At 38.6% G+C, this 27,686-nt stretch overlaps 1 long non-coding RNA gene across 1 annotated transcript in view; it reads right to left on the bottom strand.

Moving 5' to 3' along the window:
* Positions 1-2,771: 2,771 nt before the first annotated feature.
* Positions 2,772-27,686, bottom strand: part of LOC307160677 — a 574,771-nt gene continuing 549,856 nt past the window's right edge. Inside the window, exons 3-4 of the long non-coding RNA XR_013821592.1 lie at positions 5,800-5,889; positions 2,772-3,120 (exon numbers count right to left, since the gene is read on the bottom strand). This is a non-coding gene — a long non-coding RNA (uncharacterized lncRNA). The remainder of the gene's footprint in view (positions 3,121-5,799; positions 5,890-27,686) is intronic.

The raw sequence follows: 27,686 nt of genomic DNA, 5'->3' as shown, positions 1-27,686 counted from the left end.
TTTCCCGGGAATCCCCTCAAACGTCTCTGCTCTCCAAATATGGTGTTTCACGTTGTATAGAACCAATCAAAGAGCTTAGAAATGTACACAAACGCTGATCATTTGTCAATGGGAAGCCCCGTTTCGACTGACCGGCACGCAATTGGTCCAGCCATCCTCCTGTCAGACTCGTAGCGCTATGTGTAAACAAGCTAGCAGATCTCCTCAGAAAGATTAAATATTATTAATTTGAGAAATGTCGCTGTCAAAAGAGAGCAAAGTCGCCAAAAAGTCGCCAAAAGCGTTGAAATCACTAGAGGCTTCTAACCTAAGCTCTGCTGCTGGTCATCAAGAGTGGGTAAGGCTAGTCAGTGATTTTTTTTGGATATGGAGACGTGTCATCCTCTGATGACAGCGACAGCAGTGACAGCACTGTGGTATTTATTGTGTATGGATGTGAGTGAGTGCAATTATTCTGTGAGTGTATTTATCTGCAAGGAGAATCCATTACAATGTGTTTGATTTATTTTAACCCAATATTTAACTGTTGGTATCTCCGTTATGAATGTGTTAAACTGTTATTGTCAACTAGCCTACACAAAGATATGATTGCATAGGCTAACATTATTTTGTTCTCTGTTTCCTTGTCTCTCTGCCTCTCTCAATTTCTCTCTCTCTCTCTCTCTCTCTCTCTCTCTCTCTCTCTCTCTCTCTCTCTCTCACACACACACACACACACACACACACACAGACACACACACACAAACACACACACACACAAACACACACACACACACACACACACACACACACACACACACACACACACACACACACACACACACACACACACACACACACACACCCTCTCTCAAGGAAAACTGTAGCACCTCTGTTCAATCTTTCTGATTTTAGTAAATGTTTGTAAAAGTGCCTTTTAAATTATTTATTAAAATAAAAACTTTAAAATAATTTGAGCTTCAGCCTGGTTTAATAGCATATATTAATGTCTTTGGTCAAATTAAGCTGTACAATAAATAGTTTATCCCTTTAAATGCAATGGATTTTGAAAGATATCAACAAAAAACGGGCAAAAAACTTTAAAAGCGATTTTCTGAGGGAACGCTGGCGCGTTTTGGCTGCCGCTCCTCTCTCTCCCGTTTTGTTTGTCTGTTTCTGAATATTAGACAACGGTTTTGGAGCATTTGAAGTTTGAAGAAGTTTGAAGATTGAATAACCTTTCGAACTATTGAACCACGATGTGCGTTTTAGTTTCACCTGTTGGCCTATTGTTCCTAATTTTAAACGTCTGCTGCTGGAACAAACTTTCCTGGTGCCCTCCTCTGGATCTACACTTCTGCGAGGTTGCTATTGGTGTGGATTCCTCCCGCATGGCGCTAAGGTACACTGTTTGCCAACTGTTGAAATTGAAAAGGAACTTTTATTTAGCACACGATACCTATGCTAACTGTGATGATGTTGGAATACTTCGGCGTAAGCGCTACTTACATCGCTCCTCAAGGCGCAGTGTTATATGTTCCTCATCTGATGCTGTTTCCTATCCTACATTTCTTCGTAAACACCAAAGGTCGGTGTATAAACCTGTTGGGATTAACAATAACAACTTGACTGTGCTAACATACAAAGAGCATTCACGGGAGGTTTCGGAGTCCCCGTGCCTGTTGAAATCTGCGATTTTTAATGCTCGCTCTGTCAACAATAAAGCGGTGGCTTTATCTGACATCATTCTGGAAGAAAAACTTGACTTTTTAAGTATAGTCGAAACATGGCACAAACATTCGGACGGTCTTCTTTTTAGTGAACTCACTCCTGCTGGCTATGGGTTATTAGATCTCCCGCGATCTACTGGCAGAGGTGGTGGCATTATTGTTCTGTACAATCAGAAATTCAATTTAAGACCCGTTGCTGTTCCTCTGTTCTCTTCATTCGAATGTCTTGTTTTAACTGTTTCCGAGTGTCATTCAACTGCCATAACTACAGTCTACCGGCCTCCTAAAGCAAACAAAGACTTTCTATCTGAGTTTGCGGATCTGTTGTCGCATCTTTGCCTTAAATTTGAGAGAACTCTTTTTTGGGGGGATTTTAATATCCAGATGGACAAAAAAGACTCTGCATTAACAAAGGACTTCTTGTCCTTGCTGGAGTGCTTTGGTTTAAATCAATTTGTTGACTGTATTACACATAACAAAGGTCATATTTTAGATCTAGTGATATCAAATGGGTCTTTTGTGTCTGGGATGTCTGCTACTGATTTAGGATTGTCTGATCATCTGGCAATCTTTTTTGATATGCATATACCCCGCCGACATTTGTATATGGGGCCCATGTGGGTTTGAAATAGGCTGAAAAATGGGCTCTGTATGGGATTGTCCGCGGGTTCAATAATGGCCCCATACCAACTGCCCACATGGATTTCATATAGGATGGCACTTACAAAAAGGTGGGCCCCAACTGGGCTACATGCACAAGACCCTTCTTGGTCCCAGCTTTAGTTTTGTTGTGGGTACTACAAGGTTACTAAATGGGCCGAAATACGGGCTGCAAGTGGGTTTGTCTATGGGTTCCATGTTGGCCCCAGCAACTTACTCATTTAGGTTTTATGCAGGATTTCACAGGGCTTTAGGTGGGGCCCAACTAGGAATCATATGCATGTGGCCCAACTAGGGATCATCTGGGTTCCATCTAAATGAGTAGCAACACCACACAAACAAGTTTTAAAGCATTAGAGCACACAGTGAGATTGAAATCTTTTCAAATTAAAATTTTATTGAAATTACCCATCATATTATGCTATATTCTGAAATTCCAGAGACAATATTTAAAGAAGCAGATTTATGTCAGATTAAAGAGTATCTCTTTAAAGTTATATACCTAATTGTTAAAATACATACTTTTAACCTGTATTTGACCCAGTCTATACTGAACGCTTTGAACATTTGAAAAGGAAATAAATTGGGGACAGTTAGAAGAAGCAGCAACTATACATGTATCAGTACAGCTTACACTGCAGACAGTCATTTGTGCATTCTGGACACTGTCCTCCATCTCTTGTCTCAGACTTTTTTTAAAGTTCCCTCACAGTTTCTTGCCAGTTGATCTGAGCAGTCTTCTTAAGAGCCTCTGCAAAACAAATTAGTTTTTTTTAGAGATTATGATTTTAGAGAAATCATGTTACTTACACATACTTACACAATACCTTATGAAAGAATAACAACTTTTACTCAGGATAAAAAAACAAAAACAGCATTAAACTTCAATTGGAATAGTCGGTATTGGAATGTCACTGGAAGGGCATTTGGGAAATTTAACAGAGAATTACTGTTTATTTATTCAGACTAAATATTCCGATTTAATTTTGTATTAATAAAACCAGTTTATAAAGTATGAATATGCGATGTGTTTGAAAGCATCAAATCATTCATTGATACAAGTTAACCATTAAAAACTCAGTCCATGATAGAATAGGCCGACGAAATGATGCATAATTAAAGTATTTTAATTATTTTTTTATTGCTAATGATTTATGATTGCTTTTAAAGTAGAAATACAAAAATATTACTCTTTGTGTCTTTGGAAAATAATTGAGGTGATCACAGGTGTGGATGATTCTTAAATTTCCAGGATGGCTCAACTTAAGAGTCATAGTTTTAATAAACAAGTTAGAATTAAGTCAAAATGAGAATCTGATTATTTTAGTGTTTCAGACAGAGATCACGATTCTGAACAGATAAAATAACAACATAACATGTAATTTACTAGAGGTTCTGACAAATGTTAATTCCTGCAGTCGATTTAAAATGTTTAATCTGAATGAAAAAAAAAAGGTTTGAATGAATAATTAAATGACTAAAATACGTGTTTCATTACTGGATGAATCAGTTTTTTTGAACGAATCTCTAGAATGAATGATTAAAGTTTAAAGTGTAAAGTTTCTTGCAAAAGTTGATTTACTCTATTTTGATTGCTACTGTAGACAGTGTTTATATCTGAACTATAAACTTATCTCAGTACTTGAATTACGAGCTGATGTTGTTGTAATATTATTTAAGAATATAATAAATTACTGTTGTGTCAATCTAAAATGATCTTCCCACTCATCATTCTGTGAAGTGGTGCAGGACAACTTTGTCCAACAAGTGCTTGTTTCGGACTCTCATCTGCAGATACCTTGTTTTTTTTTTACGGCTTGATTAATATAAGCATCACGGCAAGGCTTTTTGTACTCCGCGTCTCCTAATAAGGACCTGAAATAGGTAAATATAAGTCTGCTTTTTAAAACAACAGAGGATGGTTAGATTGTGACAACAGCAGGAAACTGCATATTACGTTTACATCAAAAGATTAAATCAAATTTGAAGCTTGTGACTTATAAATGCACATCAACCCGATGACTTAGCATTCATGTAAAAACTATGTTCAGATTAATCAATCAGAATGATTTCATTTTCAGAATGATTTTAATTTGTGTGTGTGTGTGTGTGTGTGTGTGTGTGTGTGTGAGGCGCGATCGAACAGTGTAAACATAAAAACATACTAGATCATTTTGTTTATACAGGATTAAGTTACTGTAAAATTTAAAGGAAAACAAATATATTAATCTGAAATGTAGCAAATTAATTTTCAATTCATTCAGGTACAATTACCAAACATATATCAAGGTCTTTTTGTCTTTTTATTAATTTAATTAATAAACTAATTATATAAAACTATTGTCAGTGCTCTACAAATAAACAGTTTTTTTTTTTGCCTTTACTTTATTAATAAAACTTATTTTAAAAATGCAAGGCTTAAGCAATTTATTTTCCTTTGGTGGTACAGCCTGAGACATGCACAAGCCTTCTGCATTTTTGTTTTGCTTTTCCCTCCATTGTAACAAACTTGTACCGAACTGTGATGTCTGAACCGAACCGTGACTTCTGTGTACCATTCCACCCCTAATAAGTGGCTCTGTATATTTCTGATATGTAGAGAAACATTACACTTAATTCAGAATCCTAACTACACAAAGTATTGAAGTAGTTCACTTTACAAATTAAAATTAGCCCATGATTTACTCATCCTAGGTGTGTATGACTTTCTTCTTTTAGACGAATACAATCGAAGTTATATTAATAAACACACTGATGCTTCCAAGCTGCATAATGGCAGTGGATTGCAACCATTGCAACCATCAGATTGAAGCTCCAAAAAGTGCATCTATCCATTTTATAAGAACTCTACGTGGCTCCGGGGGGTTAATAAAGGCCTTCTGAAGCTGCGACGCCATGGCGATGGCGATGGCGACGCCATGAGTTTGTGTAAAAAAATATTCATTTAAAAAACTTTATAAAGTAAAACAACTAGCTTCCAGGCAAACAAACATACGGATTCCACTTAAGGGTAAAGCGCAACTTATGCGAGTAATGTGACGTACTACTGATATTTACGCTACCCCATGATGCACTACGCTACTTCTGACGTCATAAGTTGCGCTTTATACACAAGTAGACTGTGTATGGCCGGAAGCTAGTTATTTTACTTTATAAAGTTTTAAATATGGATACTTTTGGAAACTCATGGCCTTGCTCCAGAAGGACTTTATTAACCCAACCCCATAGTTAATATAACTCCAATTGTATTCATCTGAAAGTCATATACACTAACGGTGGATTGAGGGTGAGTAAATCATGGGGTAATTTTCATTTTAGTGAAAATTACTACTACTCTACGTCAATTATGTAAAATCTAATTTTGTAAATTGTATTAAATTAAGTAAATTCAAAACACCTCACACATAACAAAAGGTTAATGGATTCATACCAGAAGTTACAGTGCAATCCTTCACCAAATTGCCAGTACTCATCTGGATCCTTGGTCAATCTGGGGTTGGGTGGAGTGGGCTGAAAAGTCCTTAAAAAGAAAGATTTAATTTGTACCATTCCTTTAAACAATATTAAACAAAGCGTATTTAAATTGTACCAACATTTGCCATTATTAAACATTCGGAACAAATGGTCCCCAATAGCTCCCTGGGTGCCGCAGCAAAAACGGCTGCCCACTGCTCCGGTGGGCAGCACACACACACACACACACACACACACACACACACACCCGGAGCAGTGGGCAGCCGTTTTTGCACAAACATGTCACGTCACATCACACAATTGTAGCTTTGAAAAAAGCAAATTGGTACACCAAAATCAAACAGACCATCTAATAATTTTACCTGTCGCCACATTTATCCTGTTATTATGACACGTCTGAGGGTCTTTCCCTTGATGCTCTTCAGTGAACTAAATAAAGGACTGATGATGGTGACATGTTCTCCTTTCTTTGTCACTTTAGAGGAAGAAAGACAAAAGGATAAAAAGTTACTCAGATTTGTCACTGGTAGATTAAATGACTTTTGATGATGAGAATAGCCTAATACTTTTAACTACATAATATATAAATCCCAATGTAAGGTTTAGAAGCAATGGTTAAAATTGACTTGCATCTTACTGAAGTTGATAATTGTGGTGGATTTGTCTCTCCGTTGGGTGCCTGTTCACCCCAAAAAATCTTCTTCCAATGCTTGAGATATATCCATATGTAAATGACTGTTTTATCAGTCACTTTACTCATTCGGATGCTCCTTCCCGAGAAAAAAAATAATAATTAAAAAAAAAAAAATTATATTTGAATATATTTAAAACACATTTACTTCATTCTTATTATACTTCAAATCCATTAACATATTTATTGACACATCTCCTAAGACTTATATTTAATTTATAATTAAACTTTATTTGGAGCCTTTCTTTAGTACACAATGCACATTTTTTAATATTACGACAACATTTTAAAAAATATATAACCATTAATAAAGTGTACCTAAAGTACACTTGCAATAGTTTCACTTTAACACAATCAAATACACTTAACCTCAGCACGACTTCCAGATAACTAAAGTGCATTACCCACTAAACATCAGACGTCTATTGGACAGGCAGATCATGTCTATATTGCGTCAGTCGGTCCAAGACCAATTTTTGACCTTTATGCAATGTGCAATCTAGGTCTGCTATTTGGACATCTAACCATGACCCCACCTGGACGTCAATGTAATGTTCAATATTTGAAAGCCGGAATAGGTCATTTTCTGGATGTTATGTGGACAGGTGCAGGATATGGACATGATCTAGGTTTGCAAAGTTACCTCCAAATGAGGTCTTTTCTACGTCATGTTTGGAAGTCAGATTTCGGTTCCCTGAAGGTGCAGACTGTGACGCCATGTGGACGTCTAAGACAGGTGCAGGATATGGACATGATCTAGGTTTGCAAAGTTACCTCCAAATGAGGTCTTTTCTACGTCATGTTTGGAAGTCAGATTTCGGTTCCCTGAAGGTGCAGACTGTGACGCCATGTGGACGTCTAAGACAAGTGCAGGAAATGGACATGATCTAGGTTTGCAAAGTTACCTCCAAATGAGGTCTTTTCTACGTCATGTTTGGAAGTCAGATTTCGGTTCCCTGAAGGTGCAGACTGTGACGCCATGTGGACGTCTAAGACAGGTGCAGGAAATGTACATGATCTAGGTTTGCAAAGTTACCTCCAAATGAGGTCTTTTCTACGTCATGTTTGGAAGTCAGATTTCGGTTCCCTGAAGGTGCAGACTGTGACGCCATGTGGACGTCTAAGACAGGTGCAGGAAATGTACATGATCTAGGTTTGCAAAGTTACCTCCAAATGAGGTCTTTTCTACGTCATGATTGGAAGTCAGATTTCGGTTCCCTGAAGGTGCAGACTGTGACGCCATGTGGACGTCTAAGACAAGTGCAGGAAATGGACATGATCTAGGTTTGCAAAGTTACCTCCAAATGAGGTCTTTTCTACGTCATGATTGGAAGTCAGATTTCGGTTCCCTGAAGGTGCAGACTGTGACGCCATGTGGACGTCTAAGACAGGTGCAGGAAATGGACATGATCTAGGTTTGCAAAGTTACCTCCAAATGAGGTCTTTTCTACGTCATGATTGGAAGTCAGATTTCGGTTCCCTGAAGGTGCAGACTGTGACGCCATGTGGACGTCTAAGACAGGTGCAGGAAATGGACATGATCTAGGTTTGCAAAGTTACCTCCAAATGAGGTCTTTTCTACGTCATGTTTGGAAGTCAGATTTCGGTTCCCTGAAGGTGCAGACTGTGACGCCATGTGGACGTCTAAGACAGGTGCAGGAAATGGACATGTCCATGCATAGATCATGCATGATCTAGGTTTGCAAAGTTACCTCCAAATGAGGTCTTTTCTACGTCATGATTGGAAGTCAGATTTCGGTTCCCTGAAGGTGCAGACTGTGACGCCATGTGGACGTCTAAGACAAGTGCAGGAAATGGACATGATCTAGGTTTGCAAAGTTACCTCCAAATGAGGTCTTTTCTACGTCATGATTGGAAGTCAGATTTCGGTTCCCTGAAGGTGCAGACTGTGACGTCATGTGGACGTCTAAGACAAGTGCAGGAAATAGACATGATCTAGGTTTGCAAAGTTACCTCCAAATGAGGTCTTTTCTACGTCATGTTTGGAAGTCAGTTTTTGGTTCCCTGAAGGTACAGACTGTGACGTCATGTGGACGTCTAAGACAGGTGCAGGAAATTGACACGAACAATGAATGTAGGGAAATGTTTTATTGACTGAGGCATTAATCATTGACATGCTTAGTTTCGTGAATGCATTTTTTAATGTTAAATATTAACATTGTTTTTCAACGTGATTCATTAGTAGCCTAGGTCTAAAGCAGAAGTAGTTTTGCACGTAGTTTTGCACGTCGTGATGACGTCCGGAATTGGTCCGCGTATATATATATGAAACAGGAAGTCCCGCCTGCAGTATGGTAGTTCCACAGGAAACACCACAGGAAACGTGAACAGCAGCAACTTCAAGCAGTAGGCCTAAATCTAAAAAAAAAATCCTTGTTTTCAAGGTAGGTTCGGTCAACTTAGTGAAGTTTATGTGTAAATTATGCATTACTAATTTTAGCTGTTTTAGCGTTATTGTCTTAAACTAGCCTACCTAAACCTGTTGTGCAGGAGGGAGTGCATCTCCACCAGCTAGCGTTAGCTAAACATTGCCCATAGTTAGCCTACTTTTGAAAACAACTTTCGCACGGCACCGAAGCTTAAGTAGCAGCTAACATTCCGCTACATGTTTTGTACATTTGCTGGGGTTTTATTTTGGCCGTCGTTGGTTGCCCAATGATCTGGCCGTGATTGCCCTTTAAAAATCCCACATTCCAAGGCCACTATGGCTTGGTTCTCTGTAACGTTATGGCAATACTTTAAACTGACTAATGTCGAGATTTTTGTGGTCTGCCACCTTTGTCATAAAAAAAACTAAAACAAATATGATAACATAACATAACATAACAGAATGTTTGCGAATCCAAAGCATTTTGCAGCGCGGAATTCTATGTAAACGCTAGCTTTTGATGTAATGTTAGTGCAAAGTGAAGGTAAGCGTCAAAAGACCCAGGAATAATATTTCGTGTGATTCATGAAAAAGAAGATGAGGGAAGCAATTATCAGTAAGTAGGCTACAATTGGGAAATCAGTCGATAACTGTTGGCTACAATGCCACTTATTTGTTCCCTAATTTAACTTAGATGCCTACATTGTCCACGATATGTGTTAGGTCTTAAAGATGATCGAAGTTAACAAGTTATTTGATCATTAGCCTAAAATTTTGTCATAATAGTGTACGTTAGATACTGTAACGCTGTAGGCCTATTTGACACATAAAACTAAAGTCTTGTTTCGTATTGAACTGATACGGAACGCACTTTGTTCCGTATTTTTGAGAATCAATTCAGTGCAAATCCATGACAGACACATTATAGCTTCTAATATATGTCAGTACAGACTACGAACGAAGACATTTAGGCTATGATAAGAAAAAAAAAAAAAAAGACGGTGCGGTACATAGATACTATTTCTCCCCATGTTTGTCTATGATCAGCGCATAGCGTTTTTAACATCTTGGAACATCATCAGAGAATGCCCTTTTAATTGGTCGTTTCAGTCATTTTGTCACGTATTGTAGCAACGATGACGACAAGTGACAACAGCGGGAAATGTAAAAATTATAGCCTTAATATTTCACATCTATGGTTCAGTCTTGTAGCCTATATTGATTAGGCCTATAGCTATTCTATAATATATAAGCCTAATAAGTTGTGTTATGCTATATGTATGAAATATATTTATCTAAATGTATCAATTACTTTCCACAATTTTCACCAGAAGTCACCATTTCAGGGGTTATTTTTCAAAATATTCTTCTGTGGGGGCCAGGCACGGCGTTAGTTTTCGGCGCACCCAAAACAAAAAAATAAATAAAAACGTAGGCTAATATATTCTAATTTTGTCAAGAATTATAAAAAATCGTCAATAAGCTCATAATTTGTGCTAGTCTAAATGTTTAGTTTTAAAATCAATTTAAAAAAGCTGGCTATGTCTATTTTGATGTTTCTGCGCAAGTTCAGCAGACAGTGAGGTTCGGGTGTGTTCCGATCAGAGCTCGTGAGCGGAGAGCGCATTTCTGAATATTCCGCAGGGTGGCTCGCTCAATCCAGAATTGTCCTGCTGGTTTAAAAAATATGTGGAATAAGGGCTGTCTCCGACTAATTTTTTTTCTAGTCGACTAGTAGTTGTTCATTTAAGCCATTCTTCAAGCTTGCCACGAAGAACCAGTTAAAGTAATGATTATGAATGTCTAAATTAGCAAGGAGACATTTATTTGTGATGTTACATTATACGGGCAATTGGTTGATAAAACATTGATCAAAATTAAGATACAATTTATACAAAACGAAAATCTTTTAAAAAGAGTTTTCTACAAAACAAAACTTAATGAAGTGGTCAAAATCATGTTTTACCAAAAACAGCGCCGTTGCTAGGAGGGCGCCAGCGCCTCTGCCTCTCAGCGCCTCTGCCTCACGAGTAGATGATAGCCCTGAAGGCGCCTAGCAATGATATACCTTTAGTGGTAGTATACCTTTAGTTAAGTTATACCTTAAGAGCAGTGTTGGGGAAAGTTACTTTTAAAAGTAATGCATTACAATATTGCGTTACACCCCAAAAAAGTAACTAATTGCATTACTTAGTTACTTTTTATGAAAAGTAATGTGTTACGTTACTTTACGTTACTTTTTCTTCTCACCTGGGCTGGGCTTGCTTGTTTTTTGTTTTATTTTAATAACAAGACCAACAAAAAAGTTCTATTTTTGGCAAATGTTAAGGCCCTTTCACACCAAAAGTGAACTGAATAAGCCTCAGGCTGAAGGAAATGTATATTTACGCTTGTACAGTAAAGGGTGCCACTTGCCCTGCTGTTCTGGATTAAAGAACAATAATATACAGGAGAAGGAAGTAACACTCTTATTTCTAAATCTTAAGTAATTTTTGCTTATTAGTATGGTTGAATTAGATCATTGAAGGTCAGCAGCAAAGACATTAATAAAGTGAGATTAAATTCACAAAGTATATTTGTGTAATTTAATAATTAATTATAAAAGTTGAGTAAAAAAAAAAAAGTTGAGATTGCAGTTTACTGTTTTTATTTATTTTGAGCAGTGAGATGAGTAAGTTCACATTTACTCTAGAACTACAATAACCATCATGTTTACACAGCGCACACACCACCACCTCACTTTGTTTCTTTCAACATGGGGACAGGAGAGCTGTTAGTCAATAAATGTGAAAAAGTAACTAGCGTTACTTATTTGGAAAAGTAACTTAGATATTTTAATGCAAATTGAAAACGTAATGCATTACTTTACTAGTTACTTGAAAAAGTAATCTGATTACGTAACTCAAGTTACTTGTAATGAGTTACCCCCAACACTGCTTAAGAGTCTTCATAGCGCGCTAAGAGACAATGTTATGATGCATAATGGAGATTCCAAAGCGCTCTTCTTTGGTCAGAACCATGGAGAGCGATCACGGATAGGTCCGTCCTATGCACCGAAACTTTTAACAATGCAACAAAAAATTTAAAAAGCATCAAGCTATTAAAATCTATTATGTATATGCACAGATAATATAACAGTAGGCTTTATTTGTCAATATTTTGAATTAGGTTAAACAGAGATTGGATAACGGTTTTAATTTAATATTTTTAATTTAAGGCCCACCCACTATTGGTCTGGCTTATCCAAAACTGGAATCCCCCCCACCTCACTGTTCCTTATTTCCATTTCAGAAAGTTGGCAACCCTATTTGTGGTGTCCTTTTTTGGAGTGAGGTGTCCTTTTTGGAGATAGACAGATTAAACACATTAAATCCTTGTTTCCTCTTTTGTCTTGGATTATATGCATATGGTCATCTTAGGAGTGGTTCGACGCCTTTTAATATACATGACTCGTGGCCCAAAACTCTGTCGTCTATCATTGAGACAAAAACATGCAATTTCTCAAAGTCTAATTGCTTTTAGAGGGATGTTGCCAAGTGAATTTGCCAGGCAACCACGGGGTTTACTTGAGGTAGATAGGTGGAAAGCCACTGAGTTGCGTCAGTTTTTGCTCTACACTGGACCTGTGGTCTTAAAATCTGTCTTGTCCCCTGAACGATACAAACATTTCTTGTCCTTGACGATCGCCATGTCTATAATGCTAGAGTCAGATGACCGAACTCGAAATGGCTATCTCCAATATGCTCATGAACTTATCAAACACTTTGTCACATGCTGTCCTAAATTGTATGGCAAGACGTTTCCTGTCTACAATGTACATGGACTAGTTCATCTTCATGAAGATGTCAGCCATTTCAACAGTTCCTTAAATGATATTTCCTGTTTTCCGTTCGAAAACCACTTACAACAACTAAAGAAACATGTCAGGAGTGGTAGAAGTCCCCTGGAACAGCTCACCAGGCGTTTGTCGGAAATGGAACATACAAAAGTTAACAGGAACAAAATAAACTGTAACACAACCGTAACACACAAGAGAAGGGACCGTTGTTTTCTCTTGAGAGATGACACATTTGCTTTTGTTGAAGAGAAAAATGAAGAGGGTACCTTTGCATGTGAAATCCTGCATCAGCGTCACACTTCCCCTTTATTCCATCAACCATGTAACTCAAAACTTATTAATGTAGTATGCATGCGAAATGGGAAGGCCAGGATGACAAAAAGAGTATTGCGTGAAGAGGATCTGTTCCGCAAGGTGGCCTGCCTTCCACAAACGTTTGGTTCTGTCCTCATTCCCCTTCGCCATAGTCTGGAACACAAATATTAAAGGTTGAATTTGTTGTTCTCTTCTCTGTGATTCCTGCCACCTGCATGTCCTTTCTCACGGTCACTGCTCACTTGCTACAACATCCTTACAATGTAACCCTCAAACCCACTTGCACACATGTCCAAACCCTGTCAAACTCACTTCACTTGCTTTATTCACCAACTTAACCAAGTAGGTCACCAACTAAATCTTGTCACAAGGGGCGCTGCTAGAAATCTTGGGCCCCATGAAAGATTGCATGAGGTAGTGGTAGTGAAATTTTCACATGCAAGCAAACTAAATTCAAGTCTGTTTTTGGCTGGCTCTAAACACTTTTAACCTTTATATGTTGATGCCACTTACATGCAGCATACCTTTCTTTAGTATAAGTAACTTTAAACTTCAATCCAAATGGCCCTCAAATATTCAATATTAATAGCCCTCAAAGGGCCCCCAGTCAGTGCCAGGCACTTTGAATCGTCCTAACTCCCTTAGTAACATGCTGTCTTTTCCAGGTAATGTATTCAAGGGCCATTTGGCGGGAAGGAGACCAGGAGGAAGAGGGAGTAATTCCTCTCAACTGGATTAATACACACAAAAAAACTGTTAGATGGCCAAGCAGTTTAAGTGCCACAAAAACTGAAAAGGCTATTAAAGACAAACTTGAACCCAAGGATGACTGGATGACCTTTCCATTAATACAAATAAAAATAACTTCAGGTAACTTTTCTTTTGATGAATAGAAATTTCTATTCATGGAAAATGGGGTGTTTTTTTTTTAAAAGGGGGTTTTGTAAGTTGAATTTTTCTATTTGTAGCTAAGCGGAGTGAATGCAATCACTACAATATAACCAGTCAGGCAGAGCAGGAGGAGGAGGAGGTGGAAGAAGAAGAAGAGGTGGTGATTAAATCAAGGACCCGGCCTAAAAAGGGAACGCCAGAGGGTTTTGTTAGAAATGGTATGTTTATCATTCACAAATAATTCTGACATTAGGAATATAAAGTCTGTTGATGAATTGGGTGGTCAATGATTTTTGCAGAATCTACTGATTCAACTGTTGAGGATGTGAGCGTTAGGGGTAATGTATTTCTATAATGCATTTTTAAATCCAGTCTCCAAATAAAAATAATTATTTACATTATGCCATGGATATTTTACTTTATGTTGACTCTCTATAGGCGTAAAGCTTCCTGACTACCCTACTGCACCAAAGAAGCTGCCGACCATTCAAGACAGCAGCATGTTACATAATGCATGTGAGTACTGATGACAATTTCTGAAGCATGTTAATGTTGCGTGTACAACATGATAAATACAGGCTGATTGATGTGTTTCAGACTCTGAAGTTGAAGCCATGTCTGTCAGTAATTGTGCATCTTTCAATATTCTTTTTTTTTTTTAGTCTCTCTTGCAAACACAGCACTTCAGCAAAGAGACCCATTAACACCCAGTGAGTATTCATCTCATCACACTTTAAACTGTATGTTTTTTATTTTATTTTATTTATCAGGCCTAGTGAAATGTAAAAACATTCCTTGCATTTTTTCAGTTTCTCGTGATGCAGCAAGAGGTTGTACCAGGGAAGACTATCGCTCCAGGTAAGGACTCCGGATAAGAATATTTGTATTAATCCCAAAGGAAATTTTGTCACAAAAAGCAATCTCTAAAGTGTGTAAAAAGTTGTATTAAGATTTTATTAAAAATTATTAGAAATTATAAAAAATGAGTAGGAAGAAAAGGGAAAAAGTTCAGACTAACAATCTTCTGTTGCAGCAGTGTATCAGAGAAGTGAAAATTTAGTGTAATTTGATGGTGTGAAGTACTTGCTGTTTCTCACAGATAAGTATTTTGGAGTGATTAGTCTTTCACTGAAAGTGCTCCAGTGTTCACCCAGTTTATTATTCAGGGGGTGAAGATAATTATTTAGAATACTAAAGAGGCACAGTGTCAGTCATGAAATTGCCAAGTGATAAAAATAATTTAAAATAATACTACTGTAGGTCCAGTGATGGATCCAGCGTGAGCAGAAGTGTCAGATCATGGCACAGCGGTGAAGCAAGACACACGGTGAGATCCAGAAGTGGGGGTTCGAGGCACAGCGGTGAAGCAAGACACACGGTGAGATCCAGAAGTGGGGGTTCGAGGCACAGCGGTGAAGCAAGACACACGGTGAGATCCAGAAGTGGGGGTTCGAGGCACAGCGGTGAAGCAAGACACACTGTGAGATCCAGAAGTGGGGGTTCGAGGCACAGCGGTGAAGCAAGACACACTGTGAGATCCAAAAGTGGGGGTTCGAGGCACAGCGGTGAAGCAAGACACACGGTGAGATCCAGAAGTGGGGGTTCGAGGCACAGCGGTGAAGCAAGACACACGGTGAGATCCAGAAGTGGGGGTTCGAGGCACAGCGGTGAAGCAAGACACACGGTGAGATCCAGAAGTGGGGGTTCGAGGCACAGCGGTGAAGCAAGACACACTGTGAGATCCAGAAGTGGGGGTTCGAGGCACAGCGGTGAAGCAAGACACACTGTGAGATCCAAAAGTGGGGGTTCGAGGCACAGCGGTGAAGCAAGACACACGGTGAGATCCAGAAGTGGGGGTTCGAGGCACAGCGGTGAAGCAAGACACACAGTGAGATCCAGAAGTGGGGGTTCGAGGCACAGCGGTGAAGCAAGACACACGGTGAGATCCAGAAGTGGGGGTTCGAGGCACAGCGGTGAAGCAAGACACACAGTGAGATCCAGAAGTGGGGGTTCGAGGCACAGCGGTGAAGCAAGACACACGGTGAGATCCAGAAGTGGGGGTTCGAGGCACAGCGGTGAAGCAAGACACACTGTGAGATCCAGAAGTGGGGGTTCGAGGCACAACGGTGAAGCAAGACACACTGTGAGATCCAGAAACGACGGATCACGCCACAGTGGTGAAGCAAGACACACTGTGAGATCCAGGAATGATCACAGCACACATCACGGCATAAGATCAACAGCAACCCCACCACCCCTTGGCAGGCCAAGGCATGGTGAGTTCTATTTCTGAAGTGCAAGATGAGTAGTGCAGTGAGTAGTATGTGTACTCATTATTGTTAGAATATAACCCATTTTTGGGGGGTTGTGAGGCGGCCCCAATATCTTGAAAATGTTGTGATGTAGTAATTGCTGAATCAGACTTTCTTTGGTGCAGATGCAGTGACCAACAGAAGATGGACTTTCCCATTGCCTTGGAGTGGTAGGTTATCGATGTGTGACAGTGTCAGGACACTGAGCAAGAGTATTGTGATTACTGGCTTCTAACATGTCAGGTCATATTAGTTTGATAGTTCTGTATATTAGTCTTAGGAGATATCACCTTTTTATCAGACCACCACGTATTCAAGAACAAATCATCTTACAGTAAATAACATTTAACATTTAGTTGCAAACCCTTGCTTGCAACTGTCTTATGCCAGTGACCCATTAACATCACAAAACATAATGTTGGTCATAAAAATGCAAACTGTATTGGTAAAACTCAAGGCTAAAATAAACCCTAGTCATGCAGCACTATTTAATGTTCTAACAATCAACCTAAAAGTAAACGTGGGCAACGAGAACCACCTGTCAGTCACATGTTCCCATACAAGGGGTGATATAAGTTGTTTAACAGATCTAGATACTGTAAATACCAGGAAATGAAAGCTGACATTCTGATCTTTAGTCTCACATTCATATTTTTTTTCTAAAAACCAAATGTCTTTAATGTATAACAAAAATAAATAAATTTGCCTTGCTGTTCCCAAAACTTTGGAGATGACTGTAATGATTGTGATCTTCATTTGTGTTTATTGATTTCAGTGTCCTAGACATACTCGCTGACATAAGAACTTGCTTAAAGCAAAGTCAACCTGCCAGTTCACCAGTAAACATCGAAAGGATGGAGACTTTGGAGGACTTTGACCGTGAAGAGGAATGTCTCCATGATGCGGAGGCCTATGATGCTTTGGTAGGTGTATAAGTATGGAAGTAGGAAGTATGGAAGCTTCTCACTGTCTCCAGTTATATTAATATCTCCATGGCGTAAACCCCCCTGACTGACATGACTGTGTGTATGCAGAATACTATTTGTGTATGTGTTTGTGGCCACAGAACATACTTTCTCCTATTGATTTCTAAATGTAAATTCTTTTCCTTTAGACTCTTCTCTAATGCTGTAATGGCATCTTTTAATATGAAGGGGAGGGGGCAAAAAGGCAAGAGGCCTTTTGGAAACACAAAAATATACAGAGCACTACAAGGTAAGGCAAGATTAAAAAAAATGAGGGACTTGATGTATGACTGCAGGGTGCCTTTGTATGATAGTAATTATGTGTGTTTTTGTACTTGTGCAGATGGAGTTATGAAGTTCGACCAAACTGCTACAGAGGACTCCATTAGAACTTTCACCTCAGAACACCTTAAACACGCACCACAAAGAAGTGGAGGTGGAGGGTTCACTCCACATAGTCACTGATCATGTACACACGCATATATATATATATATATATATATATATATATATATATATATATATATATATATATATACAAAACTTAAATGGCCATGAAGATTACCTATTAATTGTCATTTAAGTGAAATCACTGAACTTAAATATACAAGCTTGATAAAAATTATCATTCTAGAAGAAAATTTAAAATGGCACTTAGAGGCTTTTGCATCTGAACTCTTCATACATAGAGATGTATATATATCACACACTCACACTCACACACTTTCTCTTGTTTTGCACAGATTCACTTTAGCACTTGTGTGATAGTTGTGTTTAACTAAAATTGTACAGAGCATACAGTGATTTACAAAAAATAAAAAAATAAAAATGAGTGGGGATTGAATTGATTTCTTAAACCTCTCTGCGTAACTGTATGCCTATCCCTTTCCAGAGGGTGGGGGACCTGTTTTCTGTACCAGTTAATTTTCCTGTAGCTTTGTTTGGCTCAGAGGCCTTGAACCTCAAACCTTGAACTGGAAATGGATGGATTAGGCTACATTGGAATGTGTTTCCAGTTATGTGGTGGAAAGGAAAGCAATCAAATGAAGCAACAGAAAAATTAACTGGAACAGTTGAAATGAGACAAAGGTTATGAACAGTGCAGTATAAAAGCACTGTCTGAACCTCTTGAGGTCCTCTGGACGTTAATACAGGACGTTTGTTGGACGACTAAATAAGACGTCGTTTGGCGTCACAGTCTGCACCTTTAAGGTATCAAAATGGGACGTCCACAATGACCACATTTGGAGTATAATTAGCCCTTATACAGAAATTCTATGGACATTAATACAGGACGTTTGTTGGACGACTAAATAAGACGTCGTTTGGCGTCACAGTCTGCACCTTTAAGGTATCAAAATGGGACGTCCACAATGACCACATTTGGAGTATAATTAGCCCTTATACAGAAATTCTATGGACGTTAATACAGGACGTTTGTTGGACGACTAAATAAGACGTCGTTTGGCGTCACAGTCTGCACCTTTAAGGTATCAAAATGGGACGTCCATAATGACCACATTTGGAGTATAATTAGCCCTTATACAGAAATTCTATGGACGTTAATACAGGACGTTTGTTGGACGACTAAATAAGACGTCGTTTGGCGTCACAGTCTGCACCTTTAAGGTATCAAAATGGGACGTCCACAATGACCACATTTGGAGTATAATTAGCCCTTATACAGAAATTCTATGGACGTTAATACAGGACGTTTGTTGGACGACTAAATAAGACGTCGTTTGGCGTCACAGTCTGCACCTTTAAGGTATCAAAATGGGACGTCCACAATGACCACATTTGGAGTATAATTAGCCCTTATACAGAAATTCTATGGACGTTAATACAGGACGTTTGTTGGACGACTAAATAAGACGTTGTTTGGCGTCACAGTCTGCACCTTTAAGGTATCAAAATGGGACGTCCACAATGACCACATTTGGAGTATAATTAGCCCTTATACAGAAATTCTATGGACGTTAATACAGGACGTTTGTTGGACGACTAAATAAGACGTTGTTTGGCGTCACAGTCTGCACCTTTAAGGTATCAAAATGGGACGTCCATAATGACCACATTTGGAGTATAATTAGCCCTTATACAGAAATTCTATGGACGTTAATACAGGACGTTTGTTGGACGACTAAATAAGACGTTGTTTGGCGTCACAGTCTGCACCTTTAAGGTATCAAAATGGGACGGCCACAATGACCACATTTGGAGTACAATTAGCCCTTACACTGAGGTCCTCTGGTCATTAGTACAGGACGATCATTAGACGACAAAAAAAGACGTCGTCTGGCGTTACAGTCTGCACCCATAGGAGACCAAAATGAGACGTCCACAACGACCATATCTGGAAGTCCTGTGGAAGTCAATACAGGAAGTTCGGTAGACGGCGGAAAAATACGTTGATTGGCGTCACAGTCTGCACCCTCCTGATACCGACATAGGACGGACAAGCACACCGTTGAAACTACGTCATCTGGAGGTAACTTTGCGCAGGGGGTAAATACAACATTTTTTGTTCTTATTGACTTTAAGTATATATTTTAGGATACCAAAGTACAATTGCAGGGTATTTATATTAAGTACATGTATGTAAATGCTTTGCAGTAAACTTAGCATAAAATAAATGTTTCAAATATTTAGTTTTTTTTTTTTTTTTCATTAGGGTTTTCATGTGTTTGAGTTTTAAACTAGCTGACAACATTGACATCAGAGGCTTCAACGTTAAATAAGTGCATACGCTAATCGCGATTAACATCTTACTGTAAACAAATCAATGGTACACACACAGTCACACACACACAGCTGCAGGTTGTAGTACGTCCGTTTATCCGTGAAAGTTAACTTACAAAGAACATTTCTGGGAAGTTAATGAACTCCATTAATACACGTTTACCTGCATTATATATTCTACCATGAACTATATTAACATTCTTATCCGCTTATTTTAATGTAATACCTAAACGTTTAAATCTGTATTATTAATTGATCTCTATTTTTCTAAAATGATAGTGGATAGGACATGAATACGAAGCCTAACTTTACGTAATGGAGACTGAAAAATGTTCTCTTACCTGATATCGCCAAAATGTTTGCACGACTCACACATCCAGACCGACCTTCCTCTGTGTTCACATATCAGCTTCTGTTCTCCTCCGTTTACATGTCACAACGCAAATTAGTTTAAAATAATAATTTAACAGGCATAAGGAAAGACCGAGTAATCTTGCCGAGCAGTAGCACACACATGTCGTCATCATCAATACTAACTGACGTATTTTTCAAACTTGACCAGTAAAAAGGCGCGCACGGTTGTCATTGGCCAGTTACGTAGATGGCAGTCATATTAACCAATCATGATCAAAGAAGGTGAAAACAACCAATAGCAATTGTTTCAGCGTGGTAATGGAAAATATTACTTTTTTTTTTTCTTCTTCTCTTTTTTTTAAGAAATGTGTGTTCAGTTTTATTTGTAGACTATGTTATTTAATTAGTTGGTCAAATAGTGTTTTGATGACAGTGTGAATTAAAATGCAATCCTGCATGGTAAGCTTTAGGCAAACACAAAATTGTCCAAACAAACAAAATCACACAAAGCAAAAACGTTTCTGCTGCACTTCTCTCCTGAGATTGAAATTATATCCATTATTATTATTATTGTTAATAATATGATTATATTTTAACATAAATTTAGATTTTTGAAGTGGTGTTTGGATCAAAATATTATACAATGCTAAAATAACAAAATAATAATTAGAAATAATTATAATTCAAAGATGTATTCCTTGAAGACATGACATTGATTCAACATACAGATTTTGTAAAAAAAAAAAAAAAAAAAAAAACTAACCCTAAACCTAACCCTAACCCTAACCCAACAACTGACATTATTTCAACCGTATTTCAACTTTGAGGGTCAGTCATGTGCCCACTATGACTGAAAATAAAAGTCTGTACTGTTGGCCTCAAAAGAAAACTGAACTCAAAACACAATATGCTAAATGAATGAAACTGCACTTTATTCTGTACTCCTGTATATGATGCAAATATGATTTCTGAATTTACATTGGATTTTCCCTTCAAACCATGAATTTCCATTCTATCTTTCTTTACTTGGGCTATTTCATCATCTGAACTAATGTGCCCCTTACAATAATCAAAACCCTAACCCTAACCCTAACCCCAATATTCAATCTCTAGAATTACATTGTCACTAACCGACTGACCAGAAAACTCTGGAGTATCTCAATTGAATAAGGGCATATGGCTGTTGCTAGGGGTTTGATTTCTTCTACCCATCTCTAAGCCATTATAATTCCATTATTTAGATAGATTTTGATAGACAGAATTTGATAACTTCTGTAACCCGTTCTTCATATTGTACAGTGACCATTTTCTGGATATTTTGAACCATTTGTATATAATTTTTTTGAAATAACTATATGGAGATAAGCATTTTGCAGTAACTCACAAAATCAGACCACTAAAAGTTGACACTTTGAATATTTAATGTCATGGGTTGGAACTAATGTCTGCTGAACACCAACACTCCAGGACTGGATTTGAAGAGACATGGCCTATAGGCTACTGTAACCACATACACTATATTGCCAAAAGTATTGGGACACCCCTCCAAATAATTGAATTTGGGTGTTTCAATCAATTTCGTGGCCACAGTTGTATAAAATCAAGCACTAAGCAGACGCTTCTACAAATTTTGTGAAAGAATAGGTCGCTCTCAGGAGCTTAGTGAATTCAGTGAGTTCAAGCGTGGTACCAGGTTTCCATTTGTGTAATAAGTCCACTTGTGAAATTTCCTCACTACTAAATATTCCGCAGTCAGCTGTTAGTGGTATTACAGTATATGAAAGATTATAAATTACAAATATACTGCATATAATTGTTTTAATGCTTGTACAGATATGTTGTTTACAAGTGTATAGTTTATGATGCAATTTACAGATGCACAATTTATATTTACTACATAATTCATTATATTCACAATTATACTTGTATGTATTTCTCCATTCAGGGTCCATATAGAGATTACCTATGTGGCTACCACCATAAGACTGATTGTGTTTGCTCATGACACATATGGTTTATCAAAGTGGGTCCCATATGTTTTTCCCATTCATAACCCATATAGAGATTACCTATGTGGGTACCACCTTGGGCCCATGTAGGCAGCCTATATAGGACTGATTGTGTTTGCTCATGTCTGACCCATATGGTTTATCAAAGTGGACCCCATATGTTTTCCCCATTCAGGGCCCATATAGAGATTACCTATGTGGGTACCACCTTGGGCCCATGTAGGCAGCCTAAATAGGACTGATTGTGTTTGCCCATGTCTGACCCATATGGTTTATTAAAGTGGGCCCCACATATTTTCCCCATTCATAAGCCATATAGACATTACCTATGTGGGTACCACCTTGGGCCCATGTAGGCAGCCTATATGGAACTGGTTGTGTTTGCCCATGTCTGAAACATATTGTTTTGGCCAATTGGGTGCCATATGTATTTCCCCATTCAGGGCCCATATAGAGATTACCTATGTGGGTACCACCTTGGGCCCATGTAGGCAGCCTATATAGGACTGATTGTGTTTGCACATGTCTGACCCATATGTTTTATCAAAGTGGACCCCATATGTTTTTCCCATTTATAACCCATATAGAGATTACCTATGTGGAAACTACCTTGGGCCCATGTAGGCAGCCTATATAGGACTGATTGTGTTTGCCCATGTTTGACACATATGGTTTATCAAAGTGGGTCCCATATGTTTTTCCCATTCATAAACCATATAGAGATTACCTATGTGGGTACTACCTTGGGCCCATGTAGGCAGCCTATATGGGACTGATTGTGTTTGCCCATGTCTGACGCATATAGTTTGGCCAAGCGGGCGCCATATGTATTTCCCCATTCAGGGCCCATATAGAGATTACCTATGTGGATACCACCTTGGTCTCATGTAGGCAGCCTATATATGACTGATTGTGTTTGCCCATGTCTGACCCATATGGTTTATTAAAGTGGGCCCCACATATTTTCCCCATTCATAACCCATATAGAGATTACCTATGTGGGTACCACCTTGGGCCGATGTAGGCAGCCTATATAGGACTGATTGTGTTTGCTCATGTATGACCCATATGGTTTATCAAAGTGGACCCCATATGTTTTCCCATTTATAACCCATATAGAGATTATCTATGTGGGTACCACTTTGGGCCCATGTAGGCAGCCTATATAGGACTGATTGTGTTTGCTCATGTCTGTCCCATATGGTTTATCAAAGTGGACCCCATATGTTTTTTCCCATTCATAACCCATGTAGAGATTACCAATGTGGGAACTACCTTGGGCCCATGTAGGCAGCCTATATAGGACTGATTGTGTTTGCCCATGTTTGACACATATGGTTTATCAAAGTGGGTCCCATATGTTTTTCCCATTCATAAACCATATTGAGATTACCTATGTGGGTACTACCTTGGGCCCATGTAGGCAGCCTATATGGGACTGATTGTGTTTGCTCATGTTTGACCCATATGGTTTATCAAAGTGAACCCCATATGTTTTTCCCATTCATAACCCATGTAGAGATTACCTATGTGGGAACTACCTTGGGCCCATGTAGGCAGCCTATATAGGACTGATTGTGTTTGCCCATGTTTGACACATATGGTTTATCAAAGTGGGTCCCATATGTTTTTCCCATTCATAAACCATATAGAGATTACCTATGTGGGTACTACCTTGGGCCCATGTAGGCAGCCTATATAGGACTGATTGTGTTTGCCCATGTCTGACCTATATGGTTTATTAAAGTGGGCCCCACATATTTTCCCCATCCATAACCCATATAGAGATTACCTATGTGGGTACCACCTTGGGCCCATGTAGGCAGCCTATAAAGGACTGCTTGTGTTTGCCCATGTCTGACCCAAATGGTTTATCAAAGTGGACCCCATATGTTTTTCCCATTCATAACCCATATAGAGATTACCTATGTGGGAACTACCTTGGGCCCATGTTGGCAGCCTATATAGGACTGATTGTGTTTGCCCATGTCTGACACATATGGTTTATCAAAGTGGGCCCCATATGTATTTCCCCATTCATAACCCATATAGAGATTACCTATGTGGGTACCACATTGGGCCCATGTAGGCAGCCTATATAGGACTGATTGTGTTTGCCCATGTCTGACACATATGGTTTATCAAAGTGGGCCCCATATGTATTTCCCCATTCATAACCCATATAGAGATTACCTATGTGGGTACCACATTGGGCCCATGTAGGCAGCCTATATAGGACTGATTGTGTTTGCCCATGTCTGACCCATATGGTTTATCAAAGTGGGCCCCATATGTTTACCCCATTCATAACCCATATAAATATTATCTATGTGGGTACTACCTTGGGCCCATGTAGGCAGCCTATATGGGATTTATTGTGTTTGCCCATGTCTAACCCATTTGATAAACCCAAATGGGCCCCATTTGTGTTGCCCATTTTGAACCCATGCACTCATTTCCCATTAGTGACCCAACTAGGACCCACATGGGGAGCCCACCTGTTTTTGCCCATGTGGGACCTACTTAGCTGACCCAAGTGGGCCCCAGATAAGATGCCCATTTTGGGACCATACCCACTTGGTACCCACGTAGCCCACGCATAAACCATGTGGGGCCCACATATACATGTTGGCTGGGTACCTGTTGCTAACACTGCTTCCTCTCGTATTTTGACTTATCGGAAGTGGAGATCAGTTGATCCTTCTGATTTCTCTGTTTTTATTGACTCTTCATTAAGTTGTTTTACTCCATTTGACCCTCTGGAGAAAAGGGTTTCTATGTTAAATTCAGCTCTCCTATCTGGCCTGGATTTATTTGCTCCTCAGAAGTCACGCTCTGTTTCATTCGTACGTCCCGCTCCTTGGTATAATGAGGACTTGCGTATGATGAAAACATCTTGTCGCAGAGTGAAGCATAGGTGGCGTATCTCAGGTCTGACTGTCCATTATCAAATGTGGAAAGACTGCTTACAAGCATATAAGGCTGGAATTGTGTCTGCCAGATCTGACTATTTTTCTAAAATGATTGATGACAATCAGGGTAATTCTAGACAACTTTTTAATTCAATTAACAAACTGTTGAATCATAAAACTGTCTCTCATGTTACTGCCTCTGATCATCTCTGTAATAAGTTTCTGGATTTTTTTGTCACCAAAGTTGAAAAAGTTCGTAGAGGTATTTGTACTTCTACTTTACTGTCTTCTACTGCTGTTTATATTCCTTCTTATTCTGGTACTAAGTTGTCTAATTTCTGTACAATAGACTCATATTCTCTTTTAGCAGAGGTTTCAAAAATGAAAGCAGCCACTTCTTTACTAGATCCCATACCATTTGGTCTGTTTAAATCATGTTTTGCTTCTTTGTGTCCCTTTGTTCTGAGCATTATAAATGACTCTCTGTGTACTGGGGTTGTACCAACAACGTTTAAAACCGCTGCAATTACCCCGGTGCCTAAAAAGTCAAATATTGACTATGAGGACTTCACTAATTTCCGTCCCATATCTAATCTCCCTTTTTTTGCTAAACTTTTGGAACGAGTGGTTGCTTCTCAGTTGATTTCTCATTTAACTCAGAACAATCTCTTTGAGCCTCTGCAATCAGGCTTTCGTAAATTACATAGTACAGAAACAGCTCTGGTTAGGGTCACCAATGACCTGTTAATTGCCTCAGATTCTGGCTGTCTTTCAGTTTTGATCCTACTTGATCTCAGTGCCGCTTTTGACACTGTTGATCACTCAATTTTAATTACTCGTCTTGAAACTGTTTTTGGGGTTTCAAATACTGCTCTTAATTGGTTTAAGTCCTACCTTTTTGATCGGAAGCAGTTCGTTGCCATGGGTGGATTTAGATCTGAGGTTAATGTTGTGCAGTCTGGCGTCCCCCAGGGGTCAATTTTGGGCCCTCTTCTTTTTAATATTTATGTTTATCCTCTTGGCCAGCTTTTGAGATCTCTTGGTCTAAAATTTCACTTCTATGCAGATGATACCCAGATCTATATTCATTTTAGACCTAATGAAATTGTGCCTGTTAATTTTCTTTCTGAGTGTATTTCTAAGATGAAGGAATGGATGACGGATAATTTTCTTTGTCTTAACAGTGAAAAGACTGAGATTATGCTTGTTGGTTCACCCTACCATCTACGCAAAGCAGAGCCGGTCGCTCTAACTCTTGATGGCTCAAATGTGGAGTTTCAAACAAAATTGAGGAATCTAGGAGTAATTTTTGATGCCAATCTAACGTTTGAGCCACATGTTCTGAATACTGTTAAAATTTCATTCTTCCATCTTAGAAATATTGCCAGATTGCGTCCAATGCTGTCGTTTACTGTTGCTGAGAGATTGATAAACACTTTTGTGTTCTCCCGTATTGATTACTGTAATGCCTTGTTAGCTGGCGTGTCAAAAGCTACCTTAGACAGAATGCAGGTTTTACAAAATTCAGCTGCCAGAATCCTTACTAGAACTAATATACATGACCATATTACTCCCGTTTTGGAGTCTTTGCACTGGCTTCCCATTAGGTTTAGGGTGGACTTCAAAATTCTGATGCTTACTTACAAGGCACTGCATGGTTTAGCACCTCAATACTTGACCGAGCTTTTAACTCCATATACTCCAAAACGTGATCTTCGTTCTTCGGAATCTGGTCTTTTAACTGTTCCCTCAACTCGTTTAAAATCAATGGGAGACAGGGCTTTTTCTTCATTAGCTCCAAAACTTTGGAATTCTCTACCGATTGAGATTAGGCAAGCTAAATCTTTTGGTATTTTCAAATCACAGCTTAAAACTCATTTTTTTAGGTTAGCTTTTAATTGATTTATTGTCTTTTATGTTTATTTTACAGTGTATTATGTCTCTTTGTGTGCTGTATTTTTGTTGTTTTAATTGTTTCTGTACAGCGCTTTGAGATGTACATTTAAAGGCGCTATAGAAAATAAAGTTTATTATTATTATTATTTCTCAGGTTTTCAATTGTAAAAAGAGGACAGACGACCATAATTCAAATGTGTATATCTTTACAACCATTCAAGGTATGACTTTGACTTGGATATCATTTGAAAGCTTATGGTCTCCTCTTTCCATTAATACCAAAATCTAAATTTTTAAATTTGGGTCACTGTGACTCATTTTGCTGGATCAGGTCACATATGAAATGAGATAATAGTAAAAACATGAAGCCGTTTGGTGCGTTTTGCTTTTCAAACGCGATCGCGCTCAAACATGAAACATTCAAACGCGATCGCGCTCAAATATGAAACATTATGGTTACCATATACATATCTACGTTTGAGCAGATATCCACAAACACAGTAACAGTAAACACGAGTCTAAATATTAT

The sequence above is a fragment of the Squalius cephalus genome, assembly GCF_949319135.1.
Source record: "Squalius cephalus genome assembly, chromosome: 6".
NCBI lineage: Eukaryota > Metazoa > Chordata > Actinopteri > Cypriniformes > Leuciscidae > Squalius > Squalius cephalus.
The sequence above is the reverse complement of the archived record's forward strand: the minus strand, read 5'-3'. Positions and strand labels throughout refer to the sequence as shown.